Raw genomic sequence first — 21,255 nt, 5'->3', positions numbered from 1 at the left:
GGCCGTGAGACTCAATAAACACATTAGAGTCACCTAAAAGATTAAAGTGAGTCTCGACTGATAACTGGGCACACGATTTTCAACAAGAGTAGCTTAAATGAGAAATGTAGGTCATTGCCTAGTCCAGTGGCTAGCACATAGTAGGCATTCAGCAGATACTAGCTCTCTAGTTCATTCTTACAGATTTTGTTTTTCCTGTGAGTTTTCAGTTATATCAACCTTTTCTAGTCTCTAACAACACTTATTGAAAAAGGACAACTAATAAGCATTCTAGCTAATTTCGTACATGTTCCTATTATATAATCACCATGGTACCCAAGCTCTTAACTGAAAGCAAACAAATTTATAGAAAGAAAGATTTCCATTCTCTCACATAAGGTGTTCTGTTATGGAAGCACTGCCTTTTTCTTCTGTTTTATCTTTTGTCAGTAGACACCACTTTCCAGTGTGTTTCATGGGAACGTTAATGTGTGATTGGATCTACTTGAGGATATCAGCAAGTTTTATTAAATATCAGACAACATCTTTTACTTTTAAGGAACATGGACATATAGCTATGTCTAAAGAGTGAATATTAAATTATGTCAAAGCATTAAAAAAAGTTAATAAATTTACATGTCACATTTCTTTTTGTAATTTTCTTTGAATGACCAATGCCCTGGTGGTCAAGAATTGAAAGTAGGTTCTTGCTATGAAATGAAAAATGAGTGAAATTTAAATGTATCTGGTAAATTAGAAATCCATTTTCACTTAACAGTATTAAGTATTTAAATGAATATAGAACATCTCACTTATTACAAATAAATGAACAGCTTTAGTAATGCAAATGTACAAAGGGCCACAGTACTGCATATTGTTATCCAAATTATGTCCATCTAATGACGGAAATTCAGTAATGATTCCCAGTGAATAGACCCGCAGCAGTTGGTAATCTGCCCACAGTATACAGTTCTGAACAGGTTACGTGTGTGGTATTTTCGTCCTTCTCCCAGCGTGCTTCAAAGCAGGTTTTGTTAGAAGAACTTTGAAAGCCACAGGAAAGAATTTTTAGTGGGTTTTCTTCAATTTTGAAAAGCCTCGGGTCTGTAGTAACTTATTATTTGAATCCGGCAGTAACTTTGGCTTTAATGTGCACAGTTCCCTGTTTTGTGATGTGTAAGAAGTCATCAACATATGAATACGTGATATTTGCCCTGCCACATTTGAAATTTAAAAAAATAAAGAATGAATAAAGCAAAAGATCCAAGTCAGCTTCCAAAATATCTATGCAAAAATTGCTTCTATTTTAAAACAGGCATTATCTCCATCTATTGTTCTATGACCTAAGTTGTTTTTACGTCACCTGAAAGAATTGATTATTGGTCTCTCAATAGTTACTTAAAACATTTATATGGTTGTAGACATAACTATGATAAATTGATCACACAAGAAATCTAAAATGCAAATTTCAACACTGTATAAAACATTTTTTAAACATTCATATGTTACACCTATGAAAGGCAAATTGGAGAAATAGTCATACTAGAGAAAATTGTCTTAAAACCTCTGATTGTAGAAAATTACTTTAATAATTCTAGGTGGATTTTTAATATATTGCTTTCTTTGTGATTTTGATTATAGAATTGTTCTCATATATTGCTAGATCCCATGTATTTTATTAAAAATATAGCAATTATGTGTATGCTTTATGTGTGTGTGTTATTTGTATATCAGGGATTTTTGTATATATAAGAAATCATAGTACTATAAAGTAACATTTTTTACTTTCTAAAGCAACAAGAGATACAGATTTATTAAATAATTACTGGGATTGTGATCTGATAATCATTTAGAATATGTAACAGTCAGCACCAGGAATGTTAAAGATATACCAATGAATTTCCTCAGTAGCACAAAGAAGGAAAAACATCAATCAATTCTGTTACTTAACCTATGCATTTGAAAACACAATCAAGCAGTCAGTCGTGCCCTTTGCAAAATACACAACTGACCATAACACTAACAAATAACACTTGAGACTAAATTTTAGGTGTTGAAAACATTGTGATTATGAATCCTCCTGGGAAATATGGGTCAATCATGTCTATCTGCTTAAAACTGGCACCTCTGGGTTTCAGGAAACAGTTTGTGGTATGTGTACCAGTTAGACTTAGATGTGACTGCATTTAACAAGAAGAGTAAAATAAAATTAGTTTTAAGGTGGTAGAGTTTATTTGTTCCTAACAAAAGGAATTCATAAGTAGGCTGTATAGGGCTCCTATAACCACTTAACAACGTTGTCATGGCTTACATTTTCTGCTCTGTCATTCTTAGCTTGGGCTTTCCAAATTCAAACGTCAAGATGATGACTAGAGTTCTATCTGTTGTGTCAACATTCAAGGTTGTGCTAGCTGTCTTCTTTTAAGAATTTCCCATAGGTGGCTGAGTGTGGTGGCTCACATCTGTAATCCCAGCACTGTGGGAGGCCAAGGCCAGCGGATCACAAGGTCAAGAGTTCAAGACCAGCCCGACCAAAATAGTGAAACCCCATCTGTACGAAAAATAGAAAAATTAGCCAATGTTATGGCATATGCTTGTAATTCTGGCTACTCAGGAGGCTGAGGCAGGAGAATTGCTTGAACCCTGGAGGCAGAGGTTGCAGTGAGCCGAGAAGTTGCCACTGCACTTCAGCCTAGGCAATAGAGCAAGACTCCACCTCTAAAAGAAAAAAAAATTCCTATAGGCATGTACATAGTTCGGTTTAAATGTGATTGGCTAGACTTAGTTACATGACGATAGCCAAAAATGAAGGTTAGGCTGGGAGCCTTTTAGCAGAACACATTGTCCAGGATTTTGTTACTAAAGAAGTAAAACTGGACATTGAAAGACAATTAGCATGAAAAGCAAGTATCTGAAACAGTTGTGTCATAGAAATTAAAGGATGTTTATTGCAGCACAACCACACTATATTCACTCGGGCATTTGCATGTGTTCGTGTCTTCTTTCTAGGCAACTTTACGAGCCAGGATATTAATGAAGGAGAAATGGTGGCAGCCATCCCAAACTTACCAGCCTGTAGACTGAGGGTAGATAGTCAAAAGCAGGAAAGTCAGGAAAAAAAGTTGAATAAATGTTCTGAAGTTAGCCTCAGAAATCAGAGATGGACTGCAGACACTGGGATACCAATAAACTCACATCTGGCTTTAAGAACCCTTTCATATAGTAAATCTGAGATACAGTGGCAAAAAGGAGTGAGGTTGTGAATAGCAGCTCCCAAGCAAAAAAAAAAAAATCTATTTAATGCATATTTATAATGCAAATACTTAATAGGATATGAGGAAATGAGGATGACCCAGCTCTTTTACTGCAATTCATGTAGAGAGAGTGTACCCCATGAGCAGCAGTAGTGCTTGAATTGATGGTAAGTAGAATTAAAGATGGGAGGAAAACTTACCAGAAAAAGAGGAAAACTATAGCAAATTTGTTTAATTATTTTTTTTTAACTTCACGTGAAAAACGGTCTTTGTTTCCTGTGCAAAAGCATACATTGTACTAAAGGAGTCTGAAAACTAATATATAGTGCAACAGAGTTCATACTCTGGTGTATTTGTTTTCTTCACTCTGCAGTTTTTAACACATGCCTAATATATTGTGTCAGAGTAAAAATTTGATAAGTATAGTTACTCAGAATTTATCGTCACATTCCTTGGATGGTAGTATTGCTGAGAGTAGTCAAACTGACAGTTAGAAAATATGGAATTCAAAAGGATGGCCATTATTTTACTTTGAGATAGATGCAATTCCACAAAAGGAATTTTATTCCATTTATCAATCAACTTCCATTGTATTTTGTATGGCTTTTCTTTTCTTAATTTTTTCAATTTACTTAATGAGACAAATAAATTATAACCCACTTGGCCAGCACCTTTTTTTTTTTTTAAAAAAAGAAAATAAGTGTTTCCTCAACCTACTGATGATCAGTATGAAGTGGTATGTGTTGTGGTGTTGAAGCTTTGTAAATGATACTTTAAAAATGTATCCAAATGAACTTTTGGCACCTGAACATATAGAGGTGATTTTATGACGAAGGTCTGGAGGGCATTTGATTTTGTTTTCCTTAATGTATAGATGACGGGTGAAGTTTAGCAATCCCGTAGAAGAAAAGAGCAAAAAGAAGGTGACTGTGGGCCATAGCTGCTGTGTAAGAGGAGAAGAGCCTACCTAGAATCAATGGAGAAGGAGCGAATTCACAGAAATCCAGAGGGAAGAGTTTTGAGGCAGAGGGAGTGATCAGTACCGGTCAAAAAGCAGCACAGAGGTGAAGTAAAGCAAAAACTGGAGAATCAGGAAGCCAGGAGAAAATGTGTCATCTTAACTGAACTGACATGGTGCTGGCTGAGACCACGCATGTTCCAGTAAGTAAACAAATGCAAAGAAGTTTGAGTCATAGAATACACAGGACTCCCCAAGAAGCCTTCATGGCAAGGGAAGGAAATGAGGCAGTACTGGGTCTATTAAGGCTGATATACACCTGTGCTGTGCAGTATGACAGCCAGTGGCAATAGAGCTATTGAGCACTTCAAATGGAGCTTCGGCGAATTGGGCTATGAGTGTACCATTTATACTGGATTTCAAAGACTCAGTATGAAAAAATAGAATGTAAAGAATATCATTGAAATTTTTATACTGATTATATGTTGAAATGATTATTTAGATATAGCTGATGAAATGTAAGGTATTATTAATATTAATTTCACCTGTATCTTTTTATTTTCAATATTGTTACTAAGATTTTTACAAAATGTATTTACGGCTTGCATTTGTGGTTCAATATATTCTATCGGACACTCAGTGCAGTATATACTCTGACTTCAATTTGCCATCTCAATTTTTGACAATAACGTATAAGGGGAAATCAGAAGCCTTTCTAAAAACTACAATTTTTTCCTACATTAACTTAGAAATGTAATTTGTTATAATAGAAAGAACATGGGCTACTAGATCCAGCTCTGCTTCTAAATAGCTACATGGCCCTGGGCAAGTTATTTAACTTCTATAAGCCTTGATTTTCTCATCCATAAAATGAGAATCATCATACTCACCACGCAGGATAATTGTGAGGATTAAATGTGAATATAAAGGACTTTGCAGAGTGCCTGCCACATAATTTGCACTTAATAAATGTTAGTTACCTTCTTTCCTTGCCGCGTGACCCATAATTCTGTTAAAAGAAACAAAATTGGTCTGGTACAACATAAGCCTCAAAATTAGAAGAGGTTGGAGGGACAGGATAAGAATATGAATCAAGGTCATTGACCTTCCGAATAAGAAAATCAAAATCTTCTCAAGACTAAAAACAGCTGACCAACTTAGCTTCTTTGGAAGGACAACGCAAGAACTTTACTTCAAATACAGAAATACGTACGTATGAACTTCTATGCATATATACACATGCATGCATAGACATGGGCACATATGTGTGTGCGTATATATATAAAATAATATTGCTCAGTGGGCCACATGAAACTGTGCATATGAAACGACTTTATAAACTAGAATACACTATTTAAATATTAATTCTGGTGTTATTATTCCTATTCTATAAAATGTAATTTATTTGAAAGTGACAAATGGAGAAAAACCAAGAATAACTTGGAGCGGGAGGTGGTGGTGGAAATTAAAGGTTGAAATGATGATGAAAAAAGAGAAAGACATTGAAAAGACAGAAAGAATTTGCCCAAAGTCAAACCAGGAAACATACATCGAGCTACCATAGGCTGCCCACAATTTTCTTCCTTCTCATCCTTGACCTGTCCTTCTATCCTCTTCTAATTTTGAGGCTTATGCTATATTCACATTTAATCCTCGCAATTACCCTGTGTGGTGAGTGTTATGATTTTCATTTTACGGATGAGGAAATTGAGGAAATCGAGGCTCACAGAAGTTAAATAACTTGCCCAGGGCCATGTAGCAATTTAGTAGTTTCCCAGCCTTGACCTGCCTCCTACATTCGAATGGTCCAGCTTAGCTCCCTTCTCACTCCTTCTTTATTTTAGAATCTCTAATACCTATCTTTTGCCTGTGGCAAAAATCACAGTTCCCTGTCAGATTTCAACTTTGTCTCCTCATCTCTGAGTCTCCACCCAGCCTTGATTCCTTTCCTACTTCCTTCTCTTTTCCTCTCTCTGCATTTGCCCAGAACTACTGGACTTACTTCATGCTCTACCACCATTAGCAATATCTTCCTTCCCTCTCCCAGCCTCAACATATTCATCTGGGCATCCCACTTACACTTAAATGCTGCCGCAAATTAAGCAATAGATACAAGGATTTATGATACAGCTGTGGTACATTGTCATTTAATCTGAACTTAGAAACATGCATCCAAATTTTACCCACCAAATTATCTAACATTGAATATCTACTGGTGGAAATAGGGTGGATCAGATTATTCCTTTTTAAAAAATGAATTCAGTTGGGTGCAGTGGCTCACACCTGTAATCCTAGCACTTTGGGAGGCCAAGGCAGGTGGATCACCTGAGGTCAGGAGCTCAATACCACCCTGGCCAATGTAGTGAAACCCCATCTCTACTAAAAATACACACATGTACAAAAATTAGCTGAGCATGGTGGCACATGCCTGTAATCCCAGCTACTTGGGAGGCTGAGGCAGGAGAACTGCTTGAACCCAGGAGGTAGAGGTTGGTGTGAGCTGAGATCATGCCACTGCACCCCAGCCTTGAAAATAAAGCAGGATTGTGCCTCAAAAAAAAAAAAAAAAGAAAGAAAAAAGAAATCTAGTTTATACTACTATTATGAACAAAGTTGTGTTTTTAAAATGATGTGCTTAGAGTTGCAAATGTGAAGAAGTTTGTATCACTTAGTAAGTTGCATGTCATAGAAAATCCAACTCAAACCAGCCTAAACAATAAAAGTGATTTATTAGGTCACATAAGACAGCAGTCCAGGGATTGGTTAGGCTTTGTTCAATGTTCTAGTGATAAAATTAGAGCCCAGTTTCTCCAGGTACATTTCATTTTTTATCTGGGTTTCATTTTGAGGAACTTCTCTCTACCTGGCTCCAGAATTCTACCAAGAGGTCTCAGAGCTAAAACTTTTCTGATTGGAGTGCCTAAAAGAACAGCAAAATTTTCTTTTTATATATCCCAGTAAAAGTCACAGTATATCTTACGTATTTTGATTGGTCACATGTATAGCTTTATAATTCTCACGGTATTCAGGAAAATGATACAGGTTGGTTGACTTAGAACTATCTCATCAGACTGAGGACCAGGAGTGTGAGAAAAATTGATCCTCAGGAGAAAGATTGAAATGCATGTAGGCAGGGAAGACTAATGTTTCTTAAGAAATAAGAAACAGCAGTCAAAATCCATTAAAATCCCTCTCAAGGATAATATTCCATGACTCTAGAGGACTTAATGAATGTGACATGTATAGAGTTCTGATAAGCATTTGAATTATATGGGCCAGAGAAATTTCCAGGTCACAGGACTGTTCTTTAAAGTGGAATAAATAGGCCAGGCATGGTGGCTCACTCCCGTAATCCCAGCACTTTGGGAGGTCGAGCCAAGTGGATCACGCTCACTTGAGGTCAAAAGTTTGAGACCAGCCTGACCAATATGGTGAAACTATGTCTTCACAAAACATACAAAAATTAGCAGGATGTGGTGGCACGTTCCTATAGTTTCAGCTACTCAGAAGGCTGAGGCAGGAGAATCGCTTGAACCCAGGAGGTGAAGGTTGCAGTGAGCAAAGATTGGGCCACTGCATTCCAGCATGGAGACAGAATGAGACTCTGTCTCACACACACACACACACAAAGTAAATTAAATAACATAAATAATGTGTCTAAATTGCCTTGCACAATAAGTAGAGCAAAGTATGAACATTTATCTTATTAGTACATTGATTTAAAGAACTTCAAAAATGAAAGTTAAGCTAACAGTTCTCTTAACAAGGGCTTTTGTAAACAAACAAATAGAATTGGCTCTCCTTAGTATCTTTATCCTGGTTTTTATAATCTTTTGTATCTTATTTGAGTTTAAGTTGGTCTAAATTATTCCAACAAATTAGACAACAATGCCAAAATTTAATCAAGTGTACCATGTGTAGTTGGAAATTAGTCATTCAATTTAATTCACTTCTTCTTTCTCTCAGAGAGAGAAAGAAAGGGAGTGAGGGAGGGAGAGGGAGGAAAAAGAGAGAGATCGAGACAGAAAGAGGAATAGTTCTAATTATCAAGCACTCTACTAGGTATTAGACATACGATTTCAGAAATCTAATTACAATTGGAGTTGATGTTTCAGAAAAGAAAGTTTGCCTACTTCTTGTGTATTTTTTTTCATTGCCACAGCAGGCTTACAAAGGCTTACAAAAAATAACAATTTTAGTAGTAGCATGCTTGTGTCCTGATAAGCCCCAAATATCTTCTGTGAGCCACATAGGTTTACTTAAAACAATCTTTAAAGTAGAGAGAGGGGAAAAGAGGAAGTTTATAATTGAATTTTCTCTTACATGTTTAAAATGTATTATTTAGAAAATATTCCATGTAATTAAAAAAATTGACTTAAAACTCTCCCAAGATATTTAGAAATGTCCCTTTACAAAGGACTGACAGTATTCAAGCTCAAGGGAAGAAGGCAGCGGGTGGAGGTGGGGGAGGGCGCCTGCATGGTGCAGCTGCTCTTTGTTGTTACTGCACCACCAGCTGCCTTTCCACCTTCTGATACGAACTAGCTAAGATTTTTATCCAGATTCAAGGAGATCCCAACATTTACATTTTGACAGTGCTCTTCATGCCATTCGCTCATCTTCCAAGAACTATTTTCTGTGCATATTTTTTGCCAAGCACTTCTCTAGAGCACAGTAGTTAATAAGGGAGACAAAAATTTTAGGCACTTCGTATTTGGAGAGAGACAGGGTAATTACAGACAATAAGCAAGATGAATAAGTAAATTCTATGTTATTAGTTAAGCATTCGAAGCCAAAAAATGAGAGGCAGAAGTTGGAGTGTGTTGGCCAGGTTATGTTGCAGTATTAGATATAGAATACACAAGCAAAACTGATTGAAGGGTGACTTATGAGTACAGATGGAAAATCAGTAAGTGGGCAAGTAACAGAGGTTTCCCGTGATGGGGCGGGGGGAGCATTTCAGATAGAACAGCACTAGCAAAGATCATGACTTGGGAGTTCCGGAGCATGGAGGCCAGTGTGGTTGGAGTCTAGTGAGACAAAGAATTGGAAGGAAGGAGATCAAGAAGTAATGGGTGGGTGGGGAGATCATCTAGGACTTGGCATGACCTGTATTGTCTTAACTTGTGTCCTGACATGACATGACTCGAATTGTCTCAGCTTGGATTGATTGACATGCCTCGACTTGACTTATCCTAGCTTGACTTGAATTTACTTGACATAATTTTCCGTTGAAGGGCCTTATAAAGGTTTAGCTTTTACTCTGAGTGAGATGAGGATTTTAGGGTTTTGAACAGAAGAGTGACTTGACCTTAATGTGAATTAAATAGAATCATTGCGCTGCCTTGTGAGCAAAATAGGAGAGGTTTATACTGGAATGTTAGCAATAGAGACAATAAGAGATGATATTCTGGATATACAAATTTTAAAAATAGAGACAGAGGATTTGCTAATGGACCAAATATGAGATATGACAACAAGAGAGAAGGCAAGAATGACTTCAAGATTTTTTGTCTGAGCAGCTTGTGATACACAGTTGTCTTTTACTGAGATGGAAAATGCTGTATAAGTGTACATTAGGAGAGGGGAAATGGTTACACATTTGTTTTTGATAATGTTAAATTTGAGGTGTTTATTGAACAGTCACGAACTGTGGGAATATGAGTTTGACATAAATGGGAAATGGACTGGCTGGAGATTCACATTTGGGAATTATCTGCTTGTAGATGGTATGTGAAGCTATGAGAATTGATGAAATATCCAATAAAACAGTAAAGGGAGATAAGGACAGCTGGTGGGAGGAGAAGGAAAGGGATGGGAAGATAAGAAGCAAAAGAACCTGCAGTGAAATGCTGTTCTGAGGTCCTGGAAGTCAGCCAAAGGGGATATTGAATCTGGAACAGGCTTGTTCAACCCATGGCCCACAGGCCACATGCAGCCTGGGACAACTTTAAATGCAGCCCAACACAAATTCATAAATTTTCCTTTTTTTTTTTTGAGACAGAGTTTTGCTCTTGTTGCCCTGGCTGGAGTGCAGTGGGGCAATCTTGGTTCACCACAACCTTTGCCTCCCGGGTTCAAGCAGTTCTCCTGCTTCAGCCTCCTGAGTGGCTGGGATCACAGGCATGTGCCACCATGCCTGGCTAATTTTTTGTTTGTTTGTTTTATTTGGTTTTAATGGGGATGGAGGTTTCTCCATTTTGGTCAGGCTAGTCTCAAACTCCTGACCTCAGGTGATCCATCTGCCTCGGCCTCCCAAAGTGTTGGGATTACAGGTGTGAGCCACTATGCCTGTCCCACAAATTAATAAATTTTCTGAAAACATCATGAGAATTTTTGGTGATTTATTTTGAGCTCATCAGCTATTATTAGTGTTAGTGTATTTTATTTGTGGCCCAAGACAATTCCAAGGTGGTCCAGGGAAGCCAAAAGATTGGACATCCCTGATCTAGAGGCATGACCTAGTTCAAATGCTAGTATTAGACTATGTGAGATGGGAACTGAGAATTGATGATCGATTTTAACAACATAGGGGTCATTGGTGATCTTTTATGAGCAGTTTTGATGGAAAAGGAAAAACTTGTAATTGGAGAGAGGCCAGGAAAATATGCAAGTAGGAAAATTGAAAATAGTGATCAGAACAATTTGTAGGGGGTGGTTTTATTGTAAAGAGAGAAATAAAAATAGGACAAGTACCTGAAGTGGGGAGTGAAATGGAGGGGTGTGGGTGTGTGTGTGTGTGTGTGTGTGTGTGTGTGTGTGTGTTTTAAAGTGAAGGAATATGGGAATACTTCTTCATATAATAATGATCAGATAACAAATAGGTAAATGTAGTTTTGCTGTAGAAAGGCAAGAATATCTGGAATCTTTAGCAGATGAGAGAATGGGATCTGCTGGACAATTGAAGTGATTGTTCTCAACTAGGATCACAATTTGCTCATAGTAATACATTTTACTTGATATAGGGTCACAGGTACAAATGAATAGATAAATGTTCTGTGGAATATTTGAGAATTCTTTTCTGGTTGCTTCCTTTATTCCAGTGAAATAAGAAACAAGAACACCAGCTTTATTTGCTAATGACTTCCTTCCCATCTGTTCTCTACTTCACCAAATCCTTCTTTAATACTTACCTAATAATTTAGTTTATTACCCTTCTGAGGCTCAAAGTTTGGTCCCCGAATTAAATACACAGGAATTTCCTAGAATATTTGTTAAAATGCAGATCCCTGGATCCCAGGCATACCAAATTATTTCCAGGTAGGAGAGTTCAGGAATTTGAATGTTTAGCAAGCTTTCCTGGTGACTCTGATGCACACTAAATTTTGAATACCCACTTCCCTTTCCCTCTTTTGGTTGCTTCAATAATAAATGTTTTATGTTCTTTCATCCCTCCATGGATTGATGTATATTTAGAATACTTTCATCTGTACTTGCAGAGAATTTTGTACACAAAAATGCATTTGAATATTTAACACTCATGTAGATTTTTGTTTCTTTCTTTCTTTCTTTCTTTTTTGAGACAGAGTCTTGCTCTGTCTCCCAGGCTGGAGTGCAGTGGCATGATCTCAACTAGCTGCAATCTCTGCCTTTTAGTTTCAAGCAATTCTTCTACCTCAGCTTCCTGAGTAGCTGGGACTACAGACTTGTGCCACCACACCCGGCTAATTTTATTTTTTTTGGTAGAAATAAGGTTTTACCATGTTGGCCAGGCTGATCTTGAACTCCTGATCTCAGATTATCTGCCTGCCTTGGCCTCACAAAGTGTTGGGATTACAGGTGTTAGCCACCATGCCTGGCTTGATGTAGACATTTTTCTAATCATAGTCTTTCCTGATTACATTTGAGAGAGACTAAAGAAACATTATCTCCATAGTGATGAACACAGGCATACGTAAGGGATTTTTTTTCCTGGATACTAAACATCAAAACAACGAAAGATCTGATAAGTTAAATTTTATGTCATATTTTAATCATGGTGTCACAGCAGTATGCAAACTAAATGCTTAAAGACAGATTATATCCTGTGTCTAATGAAACTAATTTTTCACTAGAGTGTTTAGTGTTCTTCTGAACACTGTTCTCCTTCAGTGTTCTCACTGAAGTTTTCCAATAAAAGAAGTTTATGTCTCATGCTATGTATGCTGAGTCTTTAAGAAACGTTCAATAGCAGAAAATTGAATGGAATAACTCTACATATTTTAATTTAAAAGCACAACTTTAAATCCAATACATATATTTTAAATGTCACCATAGGAAATTTAAGGAAAGTACAGCCAAAACAGAAACAAAAACAGAGTCTCTAAACTGGTTTCTTCCTGCAACACAAATCTTGAAAGATTTATCTATCTGTATTGCCTTTATTCTTCTTCCATTCTACATGTTATAATCTCTGGAATAATCAGAGTTTATATCACACATGTTGGGACTGTTAGGTAAAAGAAAAAGTACATTAGAATTGAATTAAGCTAGGTAGCACAGAAAAACATCTACAAAGCACAAGTGATTATCACAAGAAAATTGTACTGCAAATGCCATTATATATATATATATCTTTGTGGACATAACCTTCAGTATACTTAAAGGTAGAAGAATGTAGAGGAGAGAACAAAGAGGAGAGGTTAGAATGAAATAATTTTAACTGAAACTTTGTTTTTCTTTGTCAGTGAATAATTTTGTTTTTTAATCAGGGTAAAATTTTAAAAACTTTGAATTAATTCTGAGGTTATTAGTATTCTAGACAATTCTCAAAGATATTGTAAAGCATTTATTTCTCACTGCTGTTTCTACTCTTCTCTGATTTAATGTAACCCTTTAAAAAAAAGAAAAGAAATGATTATTACTATACAGATGACTTGTCTAACCTCTGAGAGTAATTCTTCACATACTTAGTAAATGCTCAACAGAAATGAGATCAGGTAGAAATAATTCAAATTGTTCTTACTTGCTTAATAATTTCTTTAAGTCATGTTCTTTGTATTATGAGTGCAGAAATATGTTTCCAAATTACTTTAAGCAATTAGAGGTTTAGTGTTCACCTGTCTCAATAGATATGCCTCTATTCTTTTATTTGTTTGTGGACATGAATACTTTTCTGCCAGTTGAAGAGGGAGTTGAAATTACAGCACCAGCAGGCCGTTTCTTGGACAAATTAGTATTTGGGCCACTAATTTGGAGTCAGGGAAGAATGTTTATTGCACTATTGAACTCGCTTATGCTTCCATAGCCAAAGATTGCACAGGAGGCCACTGTCCTGGGAAACACTCCAAGAGAAGCTATACACCTTCTGTTTTGAGTCACTTGTCTCTGTACTGAGAACACATGTTGGTGTTCAGAGAGAAAGAGCAGAATCTATTTCATAAGAGCAGTGGGAAAAATTAGGTACATGTGTTGGCAACGTCAATATTTCCATGACAATGTCTGTATGAAATATAAGTTTGTCTATTTCCTATTAAAATCATTTTAATATTATTTTATAATGCTAAACACGATTTTTTCACATATACAGCATTCGATAAAGATAGTAATACAATTTTATCTCACATGCCATCCTGAAGTGGACCCGTTTTCTTTCATCTTACTCATAACCAGGTTCCAATCCCAGCTCCCCAGAGATAATGGGCATAGTTTGAAAAAAAAACTAGCCATATTTTTCTGTAGAAATGTGAGACCAAACTCAGCAATTTCTATGCCGGTTAAAGAGGGAAAGACCGAACTACACTTAAAGCCATATTTCCTTTCATATTTCAGAGTAAGGGAGTTTCTAATCTTCAATTTAAAATAAGAATATTCCAAAGTAGTTTCAATAAAATGTTTACCCAGGTATTGACTGTACTGATAATTTAACACTGTAAAGAATCCCAATAGGAGGAGACTTTGGCTTTCAAATCTCTTATAATGTAATGTTCCATTCCTTTTAACCAGAAAGCAATATCTAGGTTAAGAATCTAGGATTTCCACTTGAACCCAAGAGTCAGAGGTTGCAGGGAGCCACCACTGCACTCTAGCCTGGGTGACAAAGCAAGACTCTGCCTCAAAAATGATGATGGTAATAATCATAATAACAATAATAATAATTGGTGAATCTGTGTGAATCTGTTTTCAAACAAGGTGAAAATGAGGGTGGATATTTAAACAGGGCTTAATCCGCTCTCTGGATTAGTAATGTAAACCAAAAATGAGCCCCTCAACTGACTAAATGGACGCTGTTCTTGGCCAATGGGATCCCAAAGAAGCCTGAAAAACTGGTTTAGGCCATGAGGGGAAAGGTGGTGGGAGATCAGACAAGTCTTATTGTACCCTCCTTCCTTTGGAGTTCAGACACAACTGACCAGCATTAACATTAAAACAGAGATCTTTTTTTTTCTTCCTTTTTTTTTTTGTATTTTTTTAGTGGAGATGGGGTTTCACCATGTTGGCCAGGCTGGACTCAAACTCCCGACCTCAGGTGATCTGCCCAGCTTGGCCTCCCTAAGTGCTGAGATTACAGGTATGAGCTGCTGTACTCAGTCAAAGCAGAGATCTTAAAACTGATAAAACAGATTCCTTGTAGTAATAAGATACCAAATTCCAATCTGATTCTGGCATAGCATCACATGACAGATAACAGGCTTGAAGGAAATCACAGTGTTTTATCCCAACATATATTTCTTTGACATATTCTGAAATGGTCCTGTAAAGTTGTGTTTCATGAGACAAATTTGTTTTTGGTAGAGAATCTCTTTCCCTTACTAGGTGTTTTCTAGAGAGTTTGACACCTTTTAAGGTCTTATAGGAGACATTCACCATCTATTCTCTCTGAAGCCTGCTACCTGGAGGCTTCATCTCCATGGCAAGAACCCTGGCTGCCACAACCCCCTTATCTAAACGGAAGCACTTCTTTATGCTGAATTCAACTCTTCAGGTGGGGCTTAACTCTTTCAACCAATCGCCAGTCGCCAGTCGCGAAGTGTTTAAATCTACGGATGACCTGGAAACCCCCTACACTGCCCACCCTTGCCTGGAGACTTCCTGACTTTCTGACCCAAACTAACGCATAACTTACATATAGCAACTTATATCTTTACCTGTAACTTCTGTCTCCCAAAAACATGTAAAACAAAGCCGTAACTCAACCACCCTGGGCACACATTCTCAGAACCTCCTGAGGCTGTGTCGTGGGCTGTAGTCCTTAACCTTGGCAAAATAAATCTCTAAATTTATTGAAAAAATAAAAAACAAAAAAAGAATCTAGGATTCCAACATTTATCTTAATCCCTCATCTAGGCTCCTGATCGTATCATATGCTCGGTATTTCTTTTTGCTGACAATAAAGGTAAAGAAATCCAATGACATCTACTTTTTTCTTAGATAAAGGTGACAATGGAGGAAAGCCATTTTCCCATAGATAATGCAGGTAGGGATGGAGGAAAAGCAGACCTGTCAGACAGCTATTTTCTACCAGCCTGACACAATTTACATTCCAGGGAAAGCCTCTGGCGAAGCCTCTCACTTAATCCATATCCTAATTCTTCACCTAGACTCCTCAGTATCACTAACTCTGGAAATAACTTCTAGATCTTGTTAGCAATTAAGAAGTTCAATTATTCTATGACTCTTTTTAGAATATATCTTAAAACTGCATCCATCTGGGCCCACTAGGTTTAACTATGATTTTATACTGCTGTTTTGAGAACAATGGCTGATAAAGCATTTGTTCAGAATCACCTGGAGTAAGGCACTGCGAGGTACCACACTTCTCACTAACTCCTCAGTAACTGTCCATTTTGTTCTAAGGCAGATTGTAATTTCCCTGGCACTCCTGCTGCTCAGTGTAAGTCATTATATTTTTGTGAGGTACCCTCAGAAGGCGTTCGCAGGATAAATTCATCCTGGCAGCCTCAAAATTCAAGCATAGAGCAGTAGGCTCAACATTTTTCTTCATAAATCAAAGAAAAGCATTCAAAGATTTACATGGAAATTCAGTTCTGACAACAGCTTTGAATACTTCATAGACTCTCAAGTAGGTATGCACAGCAAATGCTTACAGTATCCCCAAAGTGTCATAGTTCATTGTTTACATTTAGACGGACTATGGAAAGTTTGAAATCCATACCACTTCATAAGATTTATGCAAAAATGAAAGAAAAAAATGCTGCATCATGACAAGGTAAAGTTCAACAGACACAAATTCAAGTTGACATATTGAAGATCAAATGCTCATCTATGCAAATATTACAGAAATACTTTGAAAGCAAAAATGTAGATCTGTGGTTTCATGTCAAATAAAAAAGGCAGCCAGGTACAGTGGCTCACACTGGTAATCTCAATACTTTTGAAGGACGAGGTGGAAGAATCACTTAAGCCTAAGACTTTGAGACCAGCCTGAACAACATATGAAGACCCCTATCTCAACAAAAAATAATAATAATTTTTAAAAAGCCAGATGTGCTTGCATCTGCCTGTAGTCCCAGCTATTCCAGAGCCTGAAGTGGAAGGATCACTTGAGCTCATAAGGTGAAGACTGCAGTGAGTCATGACTGTGCCACTGTACTCCAGCCTGGGCAACAGAGGAAGACACCCCACCCTGCCGTGTCTCAAAACAACAACAAAGATACTACAGGAATATGTAGTTCAATTTCTTAAGCCTTCCATATCCCTCACCAAAGGAGTTTTAACTCTCATTTGTTTACTTGTTACTTACATATGTACATAGGGTCTCACTCTGACACCCAGTTTGGAGTGGCACGATCATATCTCACTGCAGCTTCAAACACCTGGGCTCAAGGGATCCTCCTGTGTTAGTCTCCTGAGTAGCTGGGACTACAGTCATGTGCCACCATGCTTGGAGAATTTATTTTTATTTTATTCTTATTTTCATAGAGACAGTCTCACTGTTTTCTCTAGGCAGGACTGAAATTCCTGGTCAAGCAATCTTCTGCCTTGGCCTCCCAAAGTGCTGAGAGTACAGGTACCAGCCAACATGACCAGTTTAGATTCCTTTTAAAATAGTTATCTTATTTGAGAGTAAAAACCAAGATATGGAAAATGCTTAAAGATCAAAATGAGATAATGAAGAGTTAGCTGGTCAAATTAGTTCTAACATCAATATAGTAATTCACATCAAAGAGATAAGAATAAATATCATGAGAGAGTAAGGTATTAATACATCAGTGTTCTCCCATTGGGATCTTAATTAGTCAAATACCACTTCGAGTGTTATAACCATTATTATTTACCTCATTTAATGTGGTTAGAAACTCAGCACAATCCAGAGAAGAATCAGTTTTTTAAATAAAGCTTCCAATGAAGAAAACAAACAAGAGCTGTTGAAGTGACTGAGCTCATACTCTGAAAATCATATACATAAAAATGTATGCTTTACTATTAATACTTAAGTATAATTTTTTTGAAAAATCTGCTGTACTAGGCTGACATCATTCCCCCAAATTCTGTCTTTAAGAACTGACAGCTCTTAACCAGAGGGCCAAGAAAATGATCATATACTATCGATAATGTCTCTCTCATTTAAACCTCCATCTCTGCATTTTCTCTCTTGACATTGCCTCATCCCTATTTTCCCATGCTGATTTGCATCATCACTCCATAGTGATGGGAAAGTTGTTTGTAAGTACTCTGTGGAGTTACAGTTAACTTTCTGCATAGAGTCTGATCATGCACTAAACTTCCAATACCCAGACACATAAGCACTGTGGCCTTTCCTGGTTGATACCGTTAAACATTCCCTGATGACAAGGCTCAGGTGTACAGAAGCAGTGTGACTGTTTAATGCTTTCCTTGTCAATATCATGTGGACTCTAGGATTTGGAAGTTAAGGGCTCACATTGGCTTCTCAATGTTTGCCCCACTGAGAGATGGCCATAGCACTTGAGAAGCGGAGAGGGAATTAGGGCGGTGCTTCACCATAACATCTTCCTCGTTTGACATTCAGTGCTCAGCAGCAGTGCCTGGCAGCGTAAATCTAGGGATTTCTTTTTAGCCTTAGAAAAACCAGAAAGGAAGAGCTGAGCTCAGACTAAGTCATGAAAGTTTTCAGCTTATCTACATGATCACTATCCAGGGTTTACCACACTAGAATGAAGTATAAAGAGGAAAATGCTATGTATATCTGCAGTTTTTCCAAGAATATGGCCAAATTCTCTTTTCTGGCAGTTTTAGGACAGCAGGTTTCAACCTTGCCTCTCCCATCACCAAAGTATCTAAGGTTGAAAAAACTGTAATATAAGTAGCAATGTTCATAAACCCCCCGATTATTAATATAATACAAATATAATATAATACAAATACTCTATCCTGCCTCTCCTAGCTCCCCCTTGATACATGATTTGGTGATTTGGTTATTGAATACCCTGAATAATTTAACATAACTCTCTGTAGGTAACTGCTTTAACCTCTAGAAATCTACACACACACACACACACACACACACACACACACACACACACACACACACACATATCCTGGTTTTAAATTGGCACTTTAGAAACTCACCTGCCAGTTAATTATTGCTTAAGATCTTATTGCACTGTAATTTTACCAAAGTTAACCTTTGGTGAGAACTGGTGGTGTCAATAAAAAGGCATGAATGGAGATTCTGTCCCTCTCTCTGCCTCCTCATCTACCAAGAAGGCCAATCTTCATGACCAATTTTGTTGACTATCATATATACAGGATATATGAGACAAACAAAAATACATATATGTACTTTCATGTGTTTGTGTATTTGTTCTCTAAGACTGAAGGTGATATGATCTAGCAACATATTAACCACGTGTTTCAGAGTTATTTTAGATGAAACGCAAGACAAGCTGACCTTAGTGTCATTCCTAATTATATTAGCCCATAAACGACACGAGGTCTTATCTCTGGGCCATCAGTTCATGATGTGACATACTAGCCAGTGGCAGTTACTTAGAGTAAATATTTTACGGGAAGATTAAGTGATATAGTAAACATTGTCAGAGATCAATAATGAATTTTCACTCATTAAATCATCTGATAACATTTAATCAACAAACCAACTCAAACAAACCACCTTTAAATTCTTTTTTTTCTTTTTTTTTTATTGCATTTTAGGTTTGGGGGTACATGTGAAGAACATGCAAGATTGTTGCATAGGTACGCACATGGCAGTGTGATTTGCTGCCTTCCTCCTCATCACCTATATCTGGCATTTCTCCCCATGCTATCTCTCCCCAACTCCCCACCGGCCGCTGTCTCTCCCTATTTCCCCCCCGACAGACCCCAGTGTGTGATGCTCCCCTCCCTGTGTCCACCTTTAAATTCTGAGCATCACTGCTAATTTGAGCTTTAATATATATCTTCTTATGTACTAAAATTCTATCAGAAGTGTATTTCCTAGGTTTATGCTTTAAAATAAACTTAGATTAATGAAAATACTTTGGCACAGATGATTGTTTTCTAGGAATCCTATAATGAACTAAATGATATGTAACTGGCATCATTATTTTAATCTGTTAGATTAATATCCCAAAGTACTAAAGTGTTTAAAAATAAAAATTAATATCCCAAAGTACTAAAGTGTTTAAAAATAAAAATTAAACATTATCAAATGTATGCTTTCTATAGGAAGGGTAGTTTTTAAAGTTGTTTTTTTTTATTTCAATGGCTTTTGAGGTACAAGTGGTTTTTGGTCATATGGGTGGATTGTATTGTAAAGTTTGTGATTTTAGTGCATGGGTCACCCAAGTAGTGTACATTGTACCCCAAATGTAGCTTTTTGTCCCTCATTCCCCTTCCACCCTCCCCCTGCTGAGTCTCTAAACCAGGAAAGATATTTAAAGGAACTTGTGTATGGTACTTAATTATAAATGGCAATCATAAATTATTTGTCTGTGGGACTCTATCAAACTGTGTTAAGTTTGGGGTTTAATGGACTCAGAAGAAATATTGGAAATATTTTTGTATAGTTTATTAATGTTTAAAGAGTATGATTCATGTGTAATTAAAGTGATATTTGTTGGTGACTACCAGTAGATCCTCTAATATCTTTATCAAGTGTGTGCTATAGCAAAGATATATATATATCCATATATATATAATAGAAACTATATATATATATATATATATATATATATATTTTGTCAGGGAAATTAAAGTATCATGTTTCAGTTGAAATGTGGCATTTTATGTTGGAGCACTCAAAAGTGGTGTAGCTGTGTTATCATAAGTTCATGCTGCTTCCATTGTCAAGTACTATTCCGAAAGTCTCTAATCCTCTAATCATGCCTCCTACTGATGGCCCAAATTCCCTTTCTAAAACCCCTACCTGATTTTCTTGACCCTAAGATTACTAATCTGTAATAGCTTCCCAATGCTTAATACATGAGTTTTAAATCTTTTAGCATCTCCTGTGAAAAGCTCAACTTAGAAAATCAATGTTTAGAAAAGATTGTTGAAGGTACATGTTATTCAACTTTAAATGTATACTACACCCTACCCCTGGCCCCAGTCAGATCCCTAGAAGGCTGCCTGAACCCATCAGTTTATCCCGTACTGGAATCTTCAGGGTATTTCACTGTTAAGCCCGTAGCTTGTGCAGAAGGGAATAATGGATAAAAGATACCCACCTGCTGCTATGTTAGCTGTAAAATGCTGCTGGAGATATTATTGATTACTTCCCCTATAGAAAACAATATGCACATTGTCCTTTTTATTTGATGCAGAGAATAGTTTTTTGGCCCTAAGAAGATGGATATTCTAAAAAACTGAATGTCTTCCAACTATCTTACCTGTTTCTCTTTGTATCCTAGCTCCAGAAAGATTCAAATTAACCTCAGCCATTGTTGATTCTTATGGTTACTATATTTTACTGACTGTATTAGGCCATTCTCGCATTGCTATAAACAAATACCTGAGCCTGAGTAATTTACTTTTTAAAAAGAGTTTTAATTGGCTCGTGATTCTGCAGGCAGTGCAGGAAGCATAGCAGCATCTCCAAGGGAGGCCTCAGGAAGCTGCCAATCATTGCAGAAGGTGTAGGGAAGAAAAGCCACATCCCATGGTGATGTCTCCAAATTTTCACTTCTTATATTTTCACTAGTC

At 37.0% G+C, this 21,255-nt stretch overlaps 1 protein-coding gene and 1 pseudogene across 11 annotated transcripts in view; both read left to right on the top strand.

The window, feature by feature from the left end:
* Positions 1–21,255, top strand: part of MAGI2 (membrane associated guanylate kinase, WW and PDZ domain containing 2) — a 1,426,516-nt gene that overhangs the window by 142,712 nt on the left and 1,262,549 nt on the right. The gene's annotated exons all lie outside the window — the stretch shown is intronic.
* LOC141580078 (uncharacterized) overlaps positions 1–21,255 on the top strand; it is a 51,312-nt pseudogene that overhangs the window by 13,065 nt on the left and 16,992 nt on the right.

This window comes from Saimiri boliviensis, chromosome 10, assembly GCF_048565385.1.
Source record: "Saimiri boliviensis isolate mSaiBol1 chromosome 10, mSaiBol1.pri, whole genome shotgun sequence".
In the NCBI taxonomy this organism is placed as follows: domain Eukaryota; kingdom Metazoa; phylum Chordata; class Mammalia; order Primates; family Cebidae; genus Saimiri; species Saimiri boliviensis.
Note: the sequence above shows the minus strand (reverse complement) of the source record. Positions and strands in the feature narration are given on the sequence as shown.